The sequence below is a fragment of the Saimiri boliviensis genome, chromosome 19 (genome assembly GCF_048565385.1).
Source record: "Saimiri boliviensis isolate mSaiBol1 chromosome 19, mSaiBol1.pri, whole genome shotgun sequence".
NCBI lineage: Eukaryota > Metazoa > Chordata > Mammalia > Primates > Cebidae > Saimiri > Saimiri boliviensis.
The window spans coordinates 24,570,012-24,590,198 of NC_133467.1; the positions used below are offsets into that span (position 1 = coordinate 24,570,012).

Consider the following 20,187-nt stretch of genomic DNA (forward strand, 5'->3'; position numbering starts at 1 on the left):
AACTTTGCAAAGGTTTCTGGAAAGAAGCTAGACCAAGAAGCATGAGTCCTTCCCCTTCCTGCCTGGAAAAGTACACAGCATGTATAGGTTACCCCCTGGACAGAGCTAGCTCCAGGAAAATTCCTAATGCTGGAAAAGCTAGCTACTGCAAACCTAATACCCAATTTCTCTTTCCTAAAATCCCTCCTGCTCTTAGCAACTTCCCTATTTCCCAGATTTCATGCGACTAAATTTTGTTGCAACCATACCATAGAATACTATGCAACTATTAAAAACCATATTGTGGAAAAATATTTAGCAGCATGCAAGTCATTCAGGTATTCCCCCAGGCCTCCAATTCTCAATCAGAGCATAAAATTTGTCAAATATTTTACTCTGGTCATTGTTTCCTGAGCATGTAAAACCACACCATTTCCTGCATTGAGTCAAGGTTTATGGTCTTAGTTCCAAGAACTAGTTTATAAGTAATTAACCAGACTATTTCCGGTTAGACTAGCAATAATATAATTGTTCTTTTCTTTTAGAAGCAGTGAAATGGATGTTTATCCATCCTAACATTCTCAAAGATGCAAACTTCTCACTAGAGCTTAAAAGACATCCTTTTTGAGTAACCATTAGCTAATAATATTGTTTTTTGAATAATATTGCTTTTCAAATAAGACATAATATTGGTTTTTGAATAAGATATAAACCCTAGTCCATCATTTCATTGAATTCATTCATTTAAATACTAAGGTAAACTAGTATTTTCATACTGTCTTCATTGTGGAAGACAGTATGGCAATTCCTCAAAGATCTAGAACCAGAAATACCATTTGACTCAGCAATCCCATTACTGGTCATATACTCAAAAGAATGTAAATTATTCTACTATAAAGACACATGCACACGTATGTTTACTGCAGCACAATAGCAGAGACGTGGACTCAACCCAAATGCCCGTCAATGATACACTAAATTTAAAAAATGTGGTACATATACACCATGGAATACTATGCAGCCATAAAAAGGAATGAGATCATGTCCTTTGCAGGAACATGGATGAAGCTGGAAGCCATCATCTTCAGCAAACTAACATAGGAACAGAAAACCAAACACCACATGTTCTCACTCATAAGTGGGAGTTGAACATTGAGAACACATGGACACAGAGAGAGGAATAACACACGCCAGGGCCTGTTGGGGGGTGGTGATGAAGGGAGGGAACCTAGAGGATGGGTCAATAGGTGTGCAAACCACCATGGCACACGTGTATCTATGTAACAAACCTGCACATCTGCACATGTATCACGTTTTTTAGAAGAAAGAAAGAAAAAGAAAGGAAAGGAAAGGAAAGGAAGGAATTTTTATTGTTTTTAAGCCAAAAAAAAAAAAAGAAAAGTAACTGTGGCCCCTACTTCTTTGAATCCTTTGAAGTGCCCTGAATATAGGCTTGATTTCAAACATTTTTGTAGCTAATGAAAATGAAGTTTGGTTGTAGAGGGTGATATAATAAAGGCATTAACCAAGACACACACAGCTGCTTTCTTATCTGCAAAGCCAGCCTTTTCTCCCAAATGCACATAGTCATTAGTAAGAAGTTAAATTTAAAGCCATGATAAAATAGCTAGCCAGTTGCTAAACAAAGCATCTTTGATAAATCTTCATTTGTTTGTATTCTACACTGAAAAGTCATCAAACATCCCCAAATAGATGGTGAGGAAGAGCAGGTATTAAGCCAGAGCTGTGTTTCCTAAACCTATCCAGGCAGTGACATGCCTGTGATTTTGCAAGGACAAGAAAGTCACCAATATATGCCACATGTCTTACAGACTGTCCATATGCAAAAAGCAGTCCTCATGCTGATGGCAAGAGATGGAATTTGAAAAGAGAGATACTTCTTGTGTATTTCAAAGTCTCTCCAGTGATTTGATTAGAAAAACATCAAAAATAAAGATGAAGATCTAGTAAACTAGTAGAAGACAGAAAAGGAGGCATCATTCCCTGTATCCTAATGCTGGCTGGCTTCCCCTGCAATGTCGCTGTGTATAATGACATCAGTGAGGAATACCTGCCTGGGCACAATAACTGGCTTTGGCCTTGACACCAGCCCTGACCCCCTGGGTCCTCCCTGCACACTGGTCCCCTGCCCTCCTTGTCTTGAGCCACCATCCTTTGGCTCAAACATTCCTGTAGTTGCCTTGTTGGAACACTACCCAGCAGTTTCCCTCTTTGATTCTTAATAACTTCAGAATCCGTCAAAGGGCAGAAGAGAGAATGACCCACAGCCAGAGAGTATATGAACCTCTGAGTCAGCTAACCCAGCAACAGTTAATGCCTTCTAGAGAGGGAGTCCACACCAGGCCAAGGGGAGGTGTCATCCCGTCTCAATATCTGTAACAAAGACTTATTTCTCTTACTTAGGAGAACTCAAGCTTAAAATCTTGAGTGAGACTTTTTTTTAAGCATTGTCCAAAAGATGAAACTGTAGCCCTTTTCCAGCCAGAGAGATAAGCCACGTGTTCATTGACTTGCAGAGTTCAACCGAATGGAATGGTCTTGGAGTAAGGCAGTAACAGAAAAATCAGCCTTTGTGTCTGGCCTACTTTTTAATATTCTCACTGAGCTCTCAATCTGTTAAAAATCTCATGATATATTTGGTCTAATCTCTCAGGTACGTATCTCCTCTCAGAAGATACCCCAACAAGTAAAGGCAAATGTGCCTTTCAATGTAGTGTAAGAAGGAAAGGCTGACAAGAGAAAGAACCGGGGAAAAGGGGGCTCAGCTCTTGCATGGCCATCTTGACTGGCTATCACTGGCGCTATTGCAGGGATGGCACCACAATGCTCCACTTACCAAGTGCCCCCTGCACAAGACACCTCTGGCTCCTGAACATGAGACTAAGGCCTCTCCCTTAGGGACCATTTTGCTACACCTTCCCCACAGTGTGTCTCAGAAACTCTCTGTCATTCTCCATATTCAAATCACAACTTGAGTCAATTTTATTTGCCCTTTTCATGACATGTTTAAATTTCTGTGTTGACATCTTGTCTTGACATGAGCTTTAAGGTAATATGCAGTAATATCTCTGTGATGAGAATTCCTGAGTTACAATTTTAAATTTTGTTGTTATAATAATTACTTACATGAACCTATCTTTCCTGTTTTGAATGCTGCCTGATTCAGAGAAACTTCTAATATTCCAAGGGAATTTTCTCCTTGTGATTATTTATATCACTGTCTCCAAAGTTTTTTGATTATCCACCCCTGTGAGTAAAAACTTTTGAGCATGTACCCCCAAAATATATTTACTTACAAATTTTATATGTAAGTCACTGCCAACTCATATAGTATAAATTTTTAGAGCTCAATTTCCTTCTTATTTTAGACATAAATAAATAGAAACTCTAATATTTTACTCCTGTGCTGCAGTAAATTGTCATACAGAAGGAACGTTCATACCCCATTTTGGGGGCTATTGCATAAAAAGAGAGGAGATGTGTATGAGATTGTCATCATTCCCGCAATGATAGAAACAACATTCTTCACCCACCTCAATGGACTGTTGTTCTGATAGATACACATACAAGGCCCTCTGAGCTAATTTAAAAAGAGAATTCTTCCACCTAATTTAATGGGAAGCACTGTGCCATATATAATCTCAAATCATTATCCTGGTCATTAATGTCAGCCTCTCCCTCTTGTTGCACATGGTTTTTGGAATGACCAACTTGCAGCAAAATTGGCTCACTTGCTGTCTACCTCCCTTCCTTGGTTTATCCCTTTCTGGAAGTGATAATCGCAGTGAAATGGTCAAGTTGAAGGAGGGAGAAAGGAGGATGTCCACAAACTGGGAAACAGTGTCCAAATTATCACAAGGTGCCACAGAGTCACTGTCACCATCTGACCACCTAGGGAGCCAACCGCTGCCATCATTTATCCATGTCACTTACAGATCTGTCTGTTCATAAAGAGAGAAAGTAAATGAAATGGTCTGTTTATATTAGAAAAGGAAAGGAGCTTAGTTTCCATGTGCCTGTGATTTATCCTCTTTCTGTAAGTTGTAGATGTTGAAAGAAAATAGACACGGCCTATGTGCTTTCAAGCAGCACTATCCCTGCCAGTTCTCAACAAACATTAAATGAAAAATGCTCTACAGAGATCCACCAAGCTGTTCTGATTTAAATGCAATGCATTAGACACAACACAAAGTGAATGGAGCAAGTCAAGAGGCAGAAGGAACGTCCTCACAGGCTGGGGCCTAGGTACTGCAATGTCTGCTACCAAAACATGACACTCCCTATTAAAACTGAAAGCCATCACCATGCCAATATCAGCCAAGTTTATCAATCACTGTAGACCAACCAAACTACCTGAGGTTGGCAGTGGAGGGGCTCAGGGGATTGAACTTGGTGCATGGGGCTACAAAGATGCGCAAGACCCAGACCTGCCCTCAAGGTGCTCACCATCTATAAAGCAGCTAAACTTAAGAAGGAACATGTTAAAGCATTCATGGGCAGGCCATACTCCCACAGCTGGGTGTTTCCCTGTAGCCTCTGAAGTAGCCTGAGTAGTGGGGAGGGCAGCATCCATATGAACCTTATGCAAGTTATACAAACTGAACACTTTAAATGTCACCTGAGGGGCAGGGGGACTCCCTGTACTAATTATTAGGATGTGGAAGAGATAATACAAAGGCTTATATTATAATGCCCTTCTTGTCTGAGTGGGGAGAGGAGCAGCATCCCAAGACACTCAGAAAATTAGATTGTATAATCCCCTGCGGTAATCCCATTCTAGACTAACCAGCCTCCCTTGGTGGAAAGACTGCAGGCAAATGCCAACTATTGCACAGCTCTAAGGGATAATGTGAAAGTTGCCATTTAAAACCTTTCTTTCAGCAAGAACTCCACAGGGTCTTTGGGATCAAAGGAAACAGAGAAAGTTGGCAGGTGCAGGAATATTAAGTCTCCTTTCCTGCAGAAGCTCTTGAAAATCTGTATTCCATTTCTCATGCATACACAGGCCTGCTTAGATCAGGCTAAGTAAATAATATTTAACCTTCCAACAAATATTTATTAAATACTGTTTGTCACTGTTCTACGCCCTGAGAATACAGAATTAAACAAAGCAGATGCAAACCTCTGTCTGCATAGAGCTTTTACTAGCATATATAAGTTATATAAATGGCAGGGGCTATAAGTGCCATGGAGAATCAGAAAGCAGAGCAGCTGGATGGGGAGGCTCCATTGCCACACCCTGCAGAGACCTTTATGGGAATTAGAGTCTAAGGCTGAGGAGGATCTGAGAGTCTCAGAATTCTTGTGGTAACTCATGCAAAATGGGATGAAGAACCAGATGAAGTCAGGCCTTGTGGTCTGGTGGTCATGGAGAGGCTGTGTATGTTGAGGAAGAAGGGACAGGAGCACACAGACTTTCAGGCCCCCGTCCACTTTTCTTGTAAATAGTGTGGCTGTTCTGGGATGGGGTGGTCTTACCTAGATCACCTGGAAGTCTTAGCTCCTTCTTTCTTCATTCCTGTAAAAAAATGTGGAAGCAGGGAGGAACATTAGTGTTATCGAAACAATAAAGGTTGTGTAAATTACTCATCATTTTCATGATCTTCTATCTTAAGATAATTATTTTTCATGATTTCAGCAAGCAGTAAGTTTTTACCCTGAAGCATAGACTTTCTTAGTCTAAGTAAATTTGTGGTTTTTCTCAGTCCCTCCACACCCCAGGCTTGCTGTGGACAGTAACCAAGCTGTCCTGGGCTAAATGCACAATCTAGTGGTCAGCACTGGAAATTATCTGACCCCTGCTGCCCTCACTAGTTACCTGCTGTACCCCTTCTATTTATCTCTAAGTAAATATATCTCAAATTATCCATTTACACAAGAATATGGTCCCCCAAAAATTATTTCTCCCTCTTTCATCCATCTTTTATCATTGCCTCTTTCTCTCGTATGCAAGTCTTTCTCGATTCTCATGGAAAAACAGTTTCACACATAGAAAAAAAGTCACGCTTAGAATAAGACACAGAGTACTTTCATGGCGATCTGACCTCTCTGACCTCACACTTCATGCTGTCTTCTTGCCACACCACCCAACTCACACTGGCCTTCTGCTGTTCCTGGAACCTGCCCATGCATAGGGCTTTAAGCTTCACTTCTCTCTGCCTAGAATGCCCTTCCTCCTGCAGAGCCACAAGCTCACTCCCTACTTCTTTGAGGAACCCTATCAGCAGCTCCTTTAGAGAGATTTGTCTTGCTTCATGTATCTAAAAATCTTATCTCTCACCCCAATTTTTTTCTTCAAAGCACTTATCCCTACTTGATATTTTATGATGTACCTGTCTTTCATTAGTCTGTTGTCTAAATATCTGCAGAAGAAAGAAAATTTCTCAAAAACAGCAACTTTGTTTTGCCCTTGATGTATCTCAAGTGATTCCAGGCCTGAAACATAATAGAACTCTCCCCAGTCTCCCCTCCCACCCAAAAATGTGAAATCTATTTTCATAGTTGATAGATATGATTGATGCCTGAGAAGCAGCAATAACAAGAAAAGGGGAATCTGTAGACATTCAAGTGAAAAATCAGATTTATAAAGAGCCAGTGAAATCCTGAAAGTTGCTGAGACATCCTCTTTAGGATCTTCATATACCTCTTATCCCCCTCCCTTTTTTTTTTTTTTTTTTTTCGAGATGGAATTTCTCTTTTGTTAGCCAGGCTGGAGCGCAATGGCAGAATCTCAGCTCACTGCAACCTCCGCCTCCTAGATTCAAGCAATTCTCCTGCCTCAGCCTCCCGAGTAGCTGGGTTTACAGGCGTGCACCACCACGCCCAGCTAACTTTTTTTGTATTTTTAGTACAGACGGGGTTTCACCATGTTGACCAGGATGGTCTCGATCTCTTGACCTAGTGATCCACCCACCTCAGCCTCCCAAAGTGCTGGGATTACAGGTGTGAGCCACCATGCCCGGCCCCTTTTTTAATTAAATATATTTTCCCTCAAAGACTAAACATTCAAAATAAACATGGTTTAGTTTAATTTCTTTTTTTAAAAACTTTGGCATTATACCATTATGATCTTTAACTATTTGCTTCAAATGTGCTCTATTTCAGCTGCATTTTGAGTTATACTTGGGCTAGGAACCTAGTCACAGTAGAACTGCAGTTTTTTGGATGTGCATTTTGTGACCGGCAGCTTCTTACCGGCAGCCAAATGGTTTGAAAAGCAAGTACAGTTTCCTGTTATTCAACTTCAAGAACTCATGGATATTGTTCATCAATCCCTGAAAATGAAAATTTACCCTCTGTCTCTCTAAAACATTAAACATATCTTGCAAATTAAAATGACTTCTATAGGTTCTATACTCTAGAGAGTCAAATGGTCTTGCTCAACTCTTGTAATTGAGCAAGTTTCTTGTCAATACCATCATTCCATGGAATCACTTTTTTAATTTCCTGTGATAATTAATAATAATGTATCAGCATTTATTAAGCAAAAAAATTAGAATCCCAAGTTAATTTTTTCCGTAACTTTTCCTTTACACAGCAAAAGGAAAAAAAATACAGCACCAATAGCAAAAGCAGCAAGGAGGAAGGTATATGATTCAAATAAACTGTTAGTTCCATTTAGAATGGCATTCAGAAGAAAAGCTGCTAATTATGATACTTCCAGACAGTTGTACCCTTGGAGTCAAGATATTCTGGTTTTCAGGAACTAGATAGAAAGACTGCAAGATGCTGAGGACCCATACGATGAGTGACACCCCATCAAATCTCACGTGCAGCTGGTGCTATACTGACCTCACCCCTAGACCAGCAATGCAGTCAACAAAATGGGTAGCTGGGAAACAGTAAAAACTTAAACTTGCCAGTTAGTTCTTTATTATTCCCTTTGGTTTAAAATAGCCCTCCTTTCCATTGTAAAAGTTTTGTGCAGGTCTATTTTTGGTTTTTCTGAATGCATCCCCTTCCTGTACCGCCCACCTAAGATGATATGTGGCCATATGTGGGAGATTATTGTGATGGGTGGCAAGGCCTCCAATCTGCATGTGGGTCTTGGTGCCTCTCTTCACATTCTCATGGGCCCCCTGAAGGTGGCTCTTGTCCACCTGGTCAGTTCTCTTCTTGCCAATGCCCGCAGCCGAAGTCAGCAGCGAGTCAGACTCGTAGTTGACCTCTTCCTATTTGCTGAGAGCCTAGTGGCCCTGCTGGCTGACTTGGCCCCACATCAGCTCTCACTGGCACTGCATGGCCTCTGGGGCCCTTTGGGATCTGGGGTCTGGAAGGTCACCTGATCCCTAGTGCAGTTGGTCTGCCAAACAGCCCTCACTACAGGGTTGCTGGCCCGCCGCGTAATCGGCTGCTTTTCATGTCACTCAGTAGGGTAGGAAGAAATATCTGGATTCTTCTCATTCCACCTGAGAGCTGGAGAAGACCTCTAGAAGCTGAGCTCAAGTTCTCGCTCTGCCAAACTATAGCTCCCCATTTGCTTTGCTTTAACATGACTGTTCCAAGGCAGTTTCCTCCCAGAGTCCCAAAAGGAAAATAGGAAAATGAAAATGTCCTCTGCTTCTGGCTTTCCCGCATCTACCAGGTAGAACCGTGATGCAAGATTCTCCCCAGCCCATGTCTCCTCTCCTTCCCAAATTTCACCAGGGCCTAAGGCAGAGATTTTCATTTATTTTCCCCTCTGGAATGCACTTTCTGCAACTTGTCTTTCTTCTTCTCAGGGCAACAAAACCTTATGCTCAGGTTAACTGCAGAAAACAGTGTCCCGCTATGCTACCAAAGAATTTCTAAGACCTAGTTCAACTAAGCTGGCTTTTAATACACTAAAAAGCCAAACAAGTTTTGAAAAGCCCTTTCTAATTTGCAAGTCCTGGTATCACAAAACTATTAAATTAAAAAAAAATTTGTTTAAATAATTCCTACTCTGGGAGACACCTGAAAAAAAATGCATGAGGAAAACGCTCCAATAAATTGCAAAGAATAAATCCCCAGCACAGTGCTCTTAACACTCTTTTCTTGAGTATCTAGTATGTGCCAGGCTCTAAGCAGAAGCTACCTGGCCAGTGTGGCCCACTCGGGTGTGAGTAGTGTGGAGTACAGACATGTAGCTGGTACAGAAGGGTTCAGTTGGTAATCAGCTCTGACCATGATTTCAGAGAATTGGCTCAGTAGTATGAATGAAGTTGGACAGAGAGTCAAGGGAAGGAAGGAAGTCCAGGCAAAGGGAGTGTCGTGTGCAAAGGCACAGAGATGTGAAATATCTGCACCATTCAGAGGACTTCAAATAGCCTAACATGGATTCAATTTCATATTAGGCTATTCAAAGTCCTCTCAATGAGGCAAATATTTCATATTGACTCAAGGCAGCCTGACTTCTGCATTCACATGCTGGCTCTGCTCTTTGCTGGCTGTATGATACCTGCAGAGCTCAGGCTTTTGCAGCAATCCAGGTCAAAATAATGGTGACCAAGAATTGTGGCAGGCAGAATAAAGCCTTGCCTACCAAAGATGTCCACTCCCTAATTCCCAGTACTTATGACTACATTAGGCTACATGGCAAAAGGAGATTAACATTGCAGATGGAAACTTTTAACTCACCTTAAAACAAGGAGACTGTTCTGGAATATCTGAGTGGCCCAAAGTAATCACAAAGGTCCTCAAGAGTGGAAAGGGAGGCAGAAAAAAAGGATCAGAGAAAGAAATGGAATACCCTGGAACGTAGTTCCAGGATGATATGAAAGGAGATGAAATGAATTCAAAAGACTCCGTTTCCTTCTCTGAATCTAAAGTCACTTAACTATTGATATACTATGTTTTGATTCCTTCAAAGCATAGCCTCATCCATCTATTCCATACTTTTCTGCCTTTTTTATTTTAATTCCCTCATTCAGCCTTTCTATTTGTATCAACAGCCTCACCAGCAATTCTCTGTATTTTTTCTATTTTCTCAACCCATGATTACCCGATTCAGACCTTTAGTGAACCAAAAAAGTATCACATGATCCTCATCTCCTTCTACCTCCTTCTGGTACATTTTCCAGTTTTCTCTTCCTATGTTCTCTCAAGGAATAATTCCAATACACTCTTTGACGAGATTTTTGCCTTATAAGACACAGACATCCCCCCCAGGGAGCTTCCACTATTGGGGAGCCCAGAAAATCAATACCAACAATAAAGTGTGACATGGTAGAAACACCTAACCTAGCATAAGGAGAGAAGGGCTTCAGGGAAAGCCACACAATTCTGCATGGATGTTCTTAGAAAGTAATTTCCCATCATACTTCTCTTAGCTTTTCCACCTTTAGATTCCTTAGCAGGGAAATGTCTGCCTAAAAAGCTAAGAACGGGACTCAGGCAGACTTGACAGAAAAAGTGCTTTCACTTGTACAATGTCAGAATCACAGCCACCTAAGGTGACCCAGGCCCTACCATTTACTTGTCCCATCCAAGGAGAAAACATAAAGGGAGGAGATACCCTGGCTTTCTGATGTTTAAATTTGCTTCACAGAGGAAATAAAAGAGTTCGTTTAATGGAAATAAACATTCAACTTAAAGTCACAAATATATTCTGGGGAAAAAAGTTACCATCTGTTCCTTCTACTTTAATGTAAGCTTGTTTTCTACATACAGAATGACTGCATCTATTCAAAAAGTATATGTTGAGCTGAGTGCTGTGACAAAGACATCAGTGACATTGTCCCTGACCTCCAGGGCTTATAATCTGCTTGAAAATAAAACAAAACATACAACCTTGAAGCACCATAATAATAATAATAATAGTTACAATACTTTTTTAGGTCTTTTATGTATGTTTTTATCTACAGTTAAATTATAAAAAGTAGTACAGAACAAGTCTGCAGAATTTCAGAGAAAGGAGCTGGAAGGAGGTCACAGTCCTGGAAGGCTAGAGGGAGAATGTGACCTGGAAGATGGCCTAGAGAAACACCAGAAAATCTGAAACACACAAAACCAGAGAGGTAGAATATTTATGAGAAAGTTGAGGGGACAGTAACTAGACCAGTTTGGCCAAAGCAAAGGTTAGAAGGGGTGGGTATTGCCAGATCATGGAGGACTCCCACACTTTTCAAAAGGGTTCCTTGCTGGGAGCATCAGAAACCACATACAACCACGGTTTCCTTACATGTTCATTTTCTCTGAAGCTTTGGAAAGTTCAGTCTGTTAACTTGTTTTACACATTATTTTCATAGACATGCAAATGTTAGTATATTTGTAAGTGAAAAATACAAATTTGCATGAACGTTTAAGATAAAAATATTTCAAAGAATGTTGTCCCCTGCAGCAGGACCTCAAACCCTGAGTGTTTGTTCACCTTCCCAGACTCTTTCTGCTCCCTCACCACCAACCCCAAACAATGTATAAGCTCAGTCAACTGCAACTCCTCTCACTTCCCAGTTTGAGTCCTCTCCCACCGGCTGACACTGTCCCCAGCTCAGGTTCTCAGCACTCAGGTTATTGCAGTTGAATCCTACCTGGACCTGCTGCCTCCCCATCATCCCTTCTCCCTTTCCTTCCTCTACACTACGGCCAGTGTTGTCTTTCTAGAAAGAAAATTGAATCATACTACTGAGGGCTGAAACCCTTCTAGTTTCCTCTTCACCTTTCACCACCTGTGCTCCAGCTACACCAACTCACCCCACCACCAACCACCCTGAGAAGTTCCCTGGCTGGGCTTTGTTGCGCCACATCTGTCCTGCACACATTGTCCTTGTGCATCTGACAAACACCTCATATACTGAGAAAACATTTCCTGCAAACATCGCAACAATTTGCCTTCTTACACAACACAATCCTTGGAGAAACCAGAACCTCAGTAAGTTCTCTTGAAGAGACTTTCTTTTCTTCTATTCCTGAGATAACTTATTATCCTCCATGTTTTTTAGCTCTATTTTCCAGCTTTCTTGAGAATCATCAGAAATCTGCCATTATTTTATTATCTGAGAAATACTTCTGAGACAACAGAGAGAGGACACAGTCCTTTAGACCTTGTATCTTCCACATAGCCAATCCCAAAGCACAAACCATTTTAAATGGCTCAATAAACTGGCTTATTATGATGTGTTGGGAGTTTTTTTTAGGTGCTGAGGATAAAGAGATGAGTGAGACACAACCTTGCACTAGAGAAATAAACAATTTTCTTTTCTTTTTTTTTTATTTTTTTGAGACAGACTCTCACTCTGCCACCCGCGCTGGAGTTCAGTGGTGCGATCTCAGCTCACCGCAATCTCCGCCTCCCAGGTTCAAGCAATTCTCCTGCCTCAGCCTCCCATCTAGCTGGGATTACTGGCATGCACCACCACACCTGGGTAATTTCTGTATTTTTAGTAGATGGGGTTTCATCATGATGGCCAGGCTGGTCTTGAGCTCCTGACCTCAGCGATCCACCCACACCAGCCTCCCAAAGTGCTAAGATTATATCACACCAGCCTCCCAAAGTGCTAAGATTATAGACGTGAGCTGAGAAATTAACAATTTTCTAAGTGTCTCTATTTCCAGGCCATGCCCACAGTCAATTCTTAGCTATCACGGAATATGAGTCTCACTCGGTCACTGGTTGCACCAGGAAATAGGCCTAGGAGAGCCCCAAAGAGAAAGCTGCTCAGTGAGTCTAACCACACGGAAAGAATCCTGCATCACCACCTCACAGAGGTGGTGGTTTTGCTTTGAAATAGCAGGGTATGGGCCTTGGCTTTCCCCTTTATTCTTCTGTGGTGATCTGCTTCTCAGGGTCTCTTTCTGTACAGAACAGGTATAGCCAGGTACTCCCAGTTCAAAAACAACTTTATTTCCTCTGAATAGAGATCTTTGAATAGAAGAAACATAACTTGATGATTATAATTAAAGCCTCAGGATTCTCTCTAGCTTGGACTAGATAACACGGTTACCAGTCTTCTCTGGTTATCCCTGCCTCAACTCGTTTTTTTTCTTGATCTATTCTTCCTTGTCCATAACCACCCATGTCCACCTCCATAATTTTTTTTTTTTGAGACAGAGTCTCACTCCATCACCAGGTGCCAGGCTGGAGTGCAGTGGCATGACCTTGGTTCACTGCAACCTCCGCAGTTCAAGCAATTCTCCTGCCTCAGCCTCCCGAGTAGCTGGGACTACAGGCACGCGCCACCGCACCCAGCTAATATTTTTGTATTTTTAGTAGAGACAGGGTTTCACCATGTTGGCCACGATGGTCTCCATTTGTTGACCTCATGATCCGCCCACCTCAGCCTCCCAAAGTGCTGGGATTACAGGCGTGAGCCACCATGCCCGGCCCACCTCCATAATTATTCCATTCCCATAGAACAGCTCCAGAGCAACCTTTTTCAGGTATGAGGTGATAAGTTTCCTTCTGCTTGGCTGTCGTGGAAACTGCTTTCTCCATGGTTACTGGGACGGTGATTTGGCCTGTGTCTCAGATTCTGCCTCCAGAGTCTTCCTGAACTCATTTGTTATTTTTCTGGCATTATGCCAAAGGGTTTTGTCCAGGAAGATATCTTTATCTGATCTTACTCATCTCATCTTCCTCACAATTGTTAAACTTCTAAAACCCCCATCAGAACTCAGCCAGCCAGCTAAAGGGTATAGAGTCCCTGATAGGACTCAAACAGGTTAATAACAATGGGCAAAGCAGAACTAGAATTAGGTAGATTGTATCCGTCACTACCTTAGCTAAACACCAGAGAAGAGAGAAAAGGAGACACTGTAACCCAAATCCAGGAACCCAAATGAGTGCCTGAGAAGTGTACAAGACACTGGGCTTTGGGTCAGAGAGCTGGCACATTTGTGTACCTGGAAAAATCAGCTCTACCAGCCAAAAGACAAAGGTATTTCATCAGTTTCATGAGAGATTTTTCTCTGACAGCTGCCCAGGATTATCTCTCATCCTTGAAACCAGAGGGTAGTTCTGGTCAGCTCCACCACAGATGTATGGTCAGTATCTCCACAGGAAAATTTAAGAGCTTTTAGGTCTTTGTCAATATTACCTGGCAAAAGGCCTATGGCCTCCTCGCTAACACAAATGTTGATCCAGTAAAGACTGAATGGGATGGTCATGGGCCCTCTTCAACCCCTTATGAACCTCATGCTCCTCCTATTTTGCTAATAGAGCATAACTTGATGAATTGGTCAGATAAATCCAACCAGACAAATTCTCAAAGGATAAAAATATGTTTAATTATCTTTCTGTGTTTTCCCCAACAATTAGGATTATTCTAGGCACACAGTGGCCTGAGACTCATAGCAGGTCACCTGATGCTATCCCTTTGATGGTACCCACAGCTTCCACTCCCTGACCTTACAAGTGCTCATTCTGACCCCCCACCTTCTCAAAAACTCCCTCTGCAGGCTCAATATTTGCTTAAACATGAGCAAATCTCCATACTTCAGCTGACTCAGGATTGCAGATTGTTAGGGATTTATTCTGGACTCATCATAAATGCTCGTATTATAAATATGATTTAGCCCTTAATCATGAATTATCCTGTATTGTTCTCAAATTGTGTGCACTTCTCGAACAACAGAATTGCATGATGGTAAAGAGCTCTGACTCTGAACTGACATGGTTCAAATTCTAACTTCCCAACTTACAGTAGAATAAATTAAAATACCTATAATATTTTATAGTGTTACTGTGAGATGACATAAACTAGCGCACACAGAATGCTGTGTCTGGCACAGAGTAAGGTTCCCTAAGTGCCAGTCTTATAATAATCCCCAAGTGGGGCAAGAAACATCTTCTACTCCTCATTTTCCCCTTATAAACTAAGCATACAATAAATACTAGGCACAAGATGGGTGTTTAATACATGCCGACTGACTGATTAAATAACTTCCCCAATAGGCTGCATTCTTCCAAGGCTGACAAAAACATTTCTGCCCAAGAATGCTATGAAAATCGTTACAGCTGCTATTTAGGCTCACAATTTGTCTCGTCATCCCATTGCCCTCCTCTCCATCACATATTCCTTTAAAGTAAGAAAGAATTCCCTGTGCTGTTCCAGTTGCTAAAGGTCTCATGGCTGCAGCAGTGAGTCAGCAGCTCGTCCTGCAGCTGGCAGCTCAGACCCAGCCGTGGCCCACTGTGCTCAGTATGTCCTGCAGCAGCCACAGGTATGCCCAAGGACACTGCAGCATCCCACCTGGGGCACTGCAGTTATCTCAGATCCATGCCTCACTGCAGCTTGAAACCTGATGCTGATGAGTGTGCAGAAAAGCTGCTTCACTTCAGCTGCCTTTAAGCCCCTGGGCACGTCTGGTCCCCAAAGCCTACAGTTAAGGAATCAGAGCACGTTCCTACCAAACAGAATCCTCAACAGGGTGGCCTGGCAACCATCTGCATAGCAGGCAAAGCACATGCAAAGCTGCATCCCCTGGTCTGAAAAGCAATCTTTTTATTACTGACTGTGTCTAGCCAAACCTCGAGCACGTGGGTAGGAAGATTGGGGAGGGTATCCCTTGAGCAGGGCACTTCTGTGAGCCCCTTAGGGCCTAAACGTGCTTCTTCGGGAAAAGAAGACTCTATCCTTTTCTGATAGAAAACAGACTCTATCTAATTTCTCTTGATGAGACAGTGAGCTCCTTGAGAGCAAAGACTGCGTGGGGTTCCAGAGGCATCCCCAGTGCCGCACGCAGGAGGTGCTCAGTTCATGTTTGATGGCTGATGATGGCTGCTGAATGGCCAAGTCCCTCAAGCAGGAGTGCAACACTGCAGTTTCCTCCCACATCCCTGGAATACCATCACCTGTTCCCCACCATGATTCCTCCCTCATCACCTCTACTACATGCTTCCAGTGCCGCTGGAGCAGAGGAAGAGCTACCTCTCTCTCCACGTTGGGACCTGGTTTGTTGAAGTTGCCCCCTCACCTCAGAAGCCAGAAGAGAGGCTTTGATGGAGGGCACAAGGCTGTTCTAGCAACTGAATGGAGATCACAGGTACATGTCTACATTGATGGTGATACTTCTGAGGGATCTATCTCAGTTCCCGGAAGAGGAAAATGGCATGACTTTTTCACTGGGTGTGGTCACTATGAGCTTCAGTGATTGAAATGGAAATTAAAGTGAAAGGGTTTCTTCAGTTCCCAATCATGTGTGTTTCTGTCTTGCCTTATACAAATTTTCCCCCAAAAGGTATTCTGTTTGATAGGCTGCCTCTCTTTTCTCTCTCTCTCTCTCTCTCCTCATTCTCTCTCTCTCTCTCTCTCTCCCGCACACACACACACACACACACACACACACATACATGCTATGTAATGTGCTAGAAGAGACATTAACCAATAACTACTGAATCAACACTAGTAATTTTCTCACTTTGAGGTTCAGTAGCAATCAATAACTACTGAACATCAAAGTGAGACTGAGAACCAGAGGTAAGTTTCCTGCCTGAGTCTCACAGCCAGTGAGTGACCTTACTAGATTCATGAATTTCAATGCAGTGATCTTTTCATTATGGAAATGTTTCATTTTGGTTTCTTGTTGTTGTTTTGTTTTGTTTTGTTTTTGCTTTTCTTTAATAGGTCTTCAAAGGAGATCTAATGTCAGGTTTTTTTCTCACTGAGAAGTTACAACACCTCCCAGGTAAAGAGCCAGGTCCTCCAGGTAAGACATTCTCCCAGATTCTGCCTTTGTGTGTGTGTGTGTGTGTGTGGCATTCCCCTGAGACACTGTCTCATCTAAAATGGCAGGGAGCACCCTGGACCTCTTGCCTTCCCATGTAATAAGTGATGAGTATACTTATCACACACCGAGATGGAGTGACTCTTCCCTGTCACAATCTAAAGCCCATACAGGTACAGTAATCATTTGTGAAAATGAAGATTTTCCTTTGCAAATGCAGCCACTTGACGGTAAAACTGTGGAAAGGAGGCTGTGTGTGTTCACCTCGGCCAGTGCTGCAGCCCAGGCCCAGGTGGCGCCTCCAGGGGGCATTCGAGTGAGGGAACCGTCATACCTGGCAGGCAGTCCTGCCCAGCCCTTTTTGCCCTCGTCTCCTGGGATGCCTTCAGACTGCAGAGATCTTACTCAGTTTGCATCCCCCGCACAGCCTGCAAGCCAAGCTGCAGACATCCGTGCGTTTCAGGAGAAAGAGCGCCACATGCTGTCTCTGGACTGCTGGACCCTGTTTCTCTGAAAACCGCAGTGATGCTCTCTCCAAGCTGCTCAGTGCCTGGAATTCCGCTCTCCACAGCGAAGGGAGAAAACGGCAACTAAGAAATTCGTACTGATACTCCCTGTCACACTGCAAACCAGCGGCTCTCCCAGGAAAACCCTGCACGAGCCCTGTAGCACACATCTGTCTCCTTTCTTACGGTTTCATTTCTCCCCTCCAGCTGAGAACAGACAGAAGCCTTGGAGGCTTGTCACTCCGCTGAGGATCTGAATGTAGAGACATGCCCAAGGTCACTCCGCGGCCCCGCTCTATCCCAACACAGACTTCTCCCACACCACGTAAAGGCTGGATCGAATTTAGGCATTTCAGATTTCTTGCTCTTTGCCTGCAGCAGAAATGTTGCAACAGAATTCTCTCCACTGCGGCTTTGCTGATCTCACCAATGCTGATCTCAGCTCCACATTATGCTTTGTAGTATAGCTGTTTATGTTCAAATGTTATCTCCCCTATTAGAGCCCAAGGAAGCCAACACCTGATTAATCTTTGCAGTCAGTCTTTTGGAGGACTTCCTCACTGTTAAGTGTCTGGGGACTTAGCTTCCCACCCCTATTTCTTCTCAGAGGCCTCAGAAATCAAATCCATTCTCCTGGTCTTTTTAAAGCTGTCATCTTCTACCACTCTCTTAGGGGGTCCTGCTTCCCCGAGACTGAGTGAAAAGGACACAAGCTCTCTGGCTTCTCACTTAATATCTTCTTTCCTGTCCACCACCCCCAAAAAATCACATCAGCCCTTAATATTTTAAAACTTTCATTTCTAATCCCTACCAGCAAACAGATGAGATAAATACAAGTTTTTGCAATTGACCAAGTTTCCTGAGATTTGTTTCTGAATAATTATCTCCTGAAACAAACAAACAAAAATACTCAATTGTGAACTCTACTTCTCTTTGCTCTCATCCCACCCCCCAAAAAAGAACCTTGAGAGTGAAGCCGCAACTTCACAGCCTGAGGACAGGAAAACCAGGGCACCATGATTTCCACCAAAGGAGGCCCCGCAGGCACAGGGCATCACGTAGCCACCCTGCCTCATCCTTCTCTTCTGTAAAATGGCCAGAATAAAAGTGTCTACTCATAGGAAAATCCTCATCTGAGGATTAAACGAGGTCATTTAGACCCTATCGTGGTATATGGCAAAAACTAAATTCTCGGTCAATGGTTATTTAATTAATTAGGTGATTTATTTTATGAAACAAACTTGATGACAAGGGAAGAGAACATAAAGGACAAAATCCTCCGGGCGGTGGCAAGGGCTCAGTTGAAGTACAGGGAGTAACAATTTGGGGGATGCGCCAGTGAGTGCCAGGAAGAAAGATGCTTTGAAAAGACTGGGAGGAGAGAGAGAGAAGAGTCCAGAGATCTCGTCATTTCACTTCAAACAAGGGTGGCCAAACAGCAAAACCCAGCCTTCAGTTCTGCTTTCAGGTCCCAACCAAGGAGCTTAGGCCACAGGCATCTGGGCCTCTCCCCTCACTAGACAACGGGGCTAGTGCTGCTGCTGTCCTGGCTGACTTCAGCTCCATTAATCCAGCCCCTTGCCTTCCATTCTCCTTGGAGGCTGCGTGTGCTGAAGGCCTCTTGAACTCCTTTGCTATCCCAACCTGCAGTATCACCTGGGGTTGGAAATCCAGCAAGTAGCAGAGGCTTTCTGTGGCAGGTCCTAGGTCGGTTGCCTGAGGACAGCACCACCCTCTCCAGCCCCTAGCTCTGAGACGCCCTGCGGGAAGTCCTCGCCTGCCATGGTGGCTGTCCTACCAACAGCATCTCCCTTCAGGGTTCATCTTATTTTCTTCTGATGAACAAGCAAAGGCAACCAGACTCTCCGTAGGTGTAAGCTGGCACGCACATTTGGCAGGGAGGGTGGATTTCTTGGGGACATTCTATTACTCACTCTCATGCCCAACCCACCCTGTGCTGAGGCAGCAGAACCTTCTCCCCCACCAGGCACTGGGGATGTCCATTCGCCAGACAGCTGGTGGTGAGCAGGGAGGTGAAAAGGGGGGTCTTTCGGAGGAGCAGGCTAGCAGGTGAGCCACCTGGAGACACTTAGGGGAGGTAGGTCTATTTTTCTCCACCAAATGTCACTGAAGAACCCATTCCCACCCTAAATGGGCTAAGAAAGCCATGGGGTGACATGCCGATGCCATCTAGACTGACTGGCATCTTGGACAAGCCCTAGAATGAAGCTCAGGGAATGAAGCAATGTATTTTTAAGCAGGACTCTCAGCTCCTGCAGCCTGAGCCTACACTCTTGATCCCAATTTTGCCCGAGTTGTAACAACCATGAAATGCCCTTGTGTGCAACTCACAAGTAGCCCAACTACTGCCCATCAGCCTTGAGATAGAGATAAAGCTCCTTGTTATAAAGGTTATGGCTACTTTGGAAATACATGTTATAAGTAACCACAAATTTTTATGTCTGTATTTTGATTGTTTTCATACAACTATAACCCTCTTGGTAATTTTTGCAAATCCCAGGGGTTCCTTCTGTGGTCATCTGTGCCTGGCCTGTGTGGAACGCTGAGTATAGCTCAGCAGCTGTGTCCCCAGTGATTCAGGCTACCGCTTTGTCTCCTTCCTCATGCAGCAGTAGTGTGATACCTGTTCAGCTTATTCAGGAACATAAATGTTGGCTGCAACTGTGAAGGTCACTGCTACAGAACCGCACCATAGTTATCAAGTGTTGGCAGTTATCTTAATTACTTAGAGCATTTGTTAAAATTAGAGATGCTCATCCTGTACTACTGAATTTGAATCTATGATGATGAGTAGTTTTAAGAGGTTCCCAGGGGTTTCTGACGCACGCAGAGTTTGACAACTGCACCGTAGCACCTGGCTACTCAAAATGTGGTCAATGGACCAGTTCACATCCATACCTACAAGCATGTTAGAAACGCAAACTCTCTGGCCCCACCCCAGACCTCCTGAATCAGAATCTATATTTTAACAAGATCCCAGGTGATTCATTTGCATGTTGAAGTTGGAGAAGCACTGCCCTAGGACAAAGGCTATAAC

The 20,187-nt window shown here is 43.3% G+C and overlaps 1 protein-coding gene across 9 annotated transcripts in view; it reads right to left on the bottom strand.

Annotated features, from left to right (window-relative positions):
* Positions 1-20,187, bottom strand: part of LOC101052132 (lymphotactin) — a 143,795-nt gene that overhangs the window by 67,243 nt on the left and 56,365 nt on the right. For all 9 annotated transcript variants that reach the window (XR_012515048.1, XR_012515053.1, XR_012515050.1 and 6 more), the window contains one exon: positions 5,479-5,518. The gene's annotated coding sequence lies outside the window, so the exon portion shown is untranslated. The remainder of the gene's footprint in view (positions 1-5,478; positions 5,519-20,187) is intronic.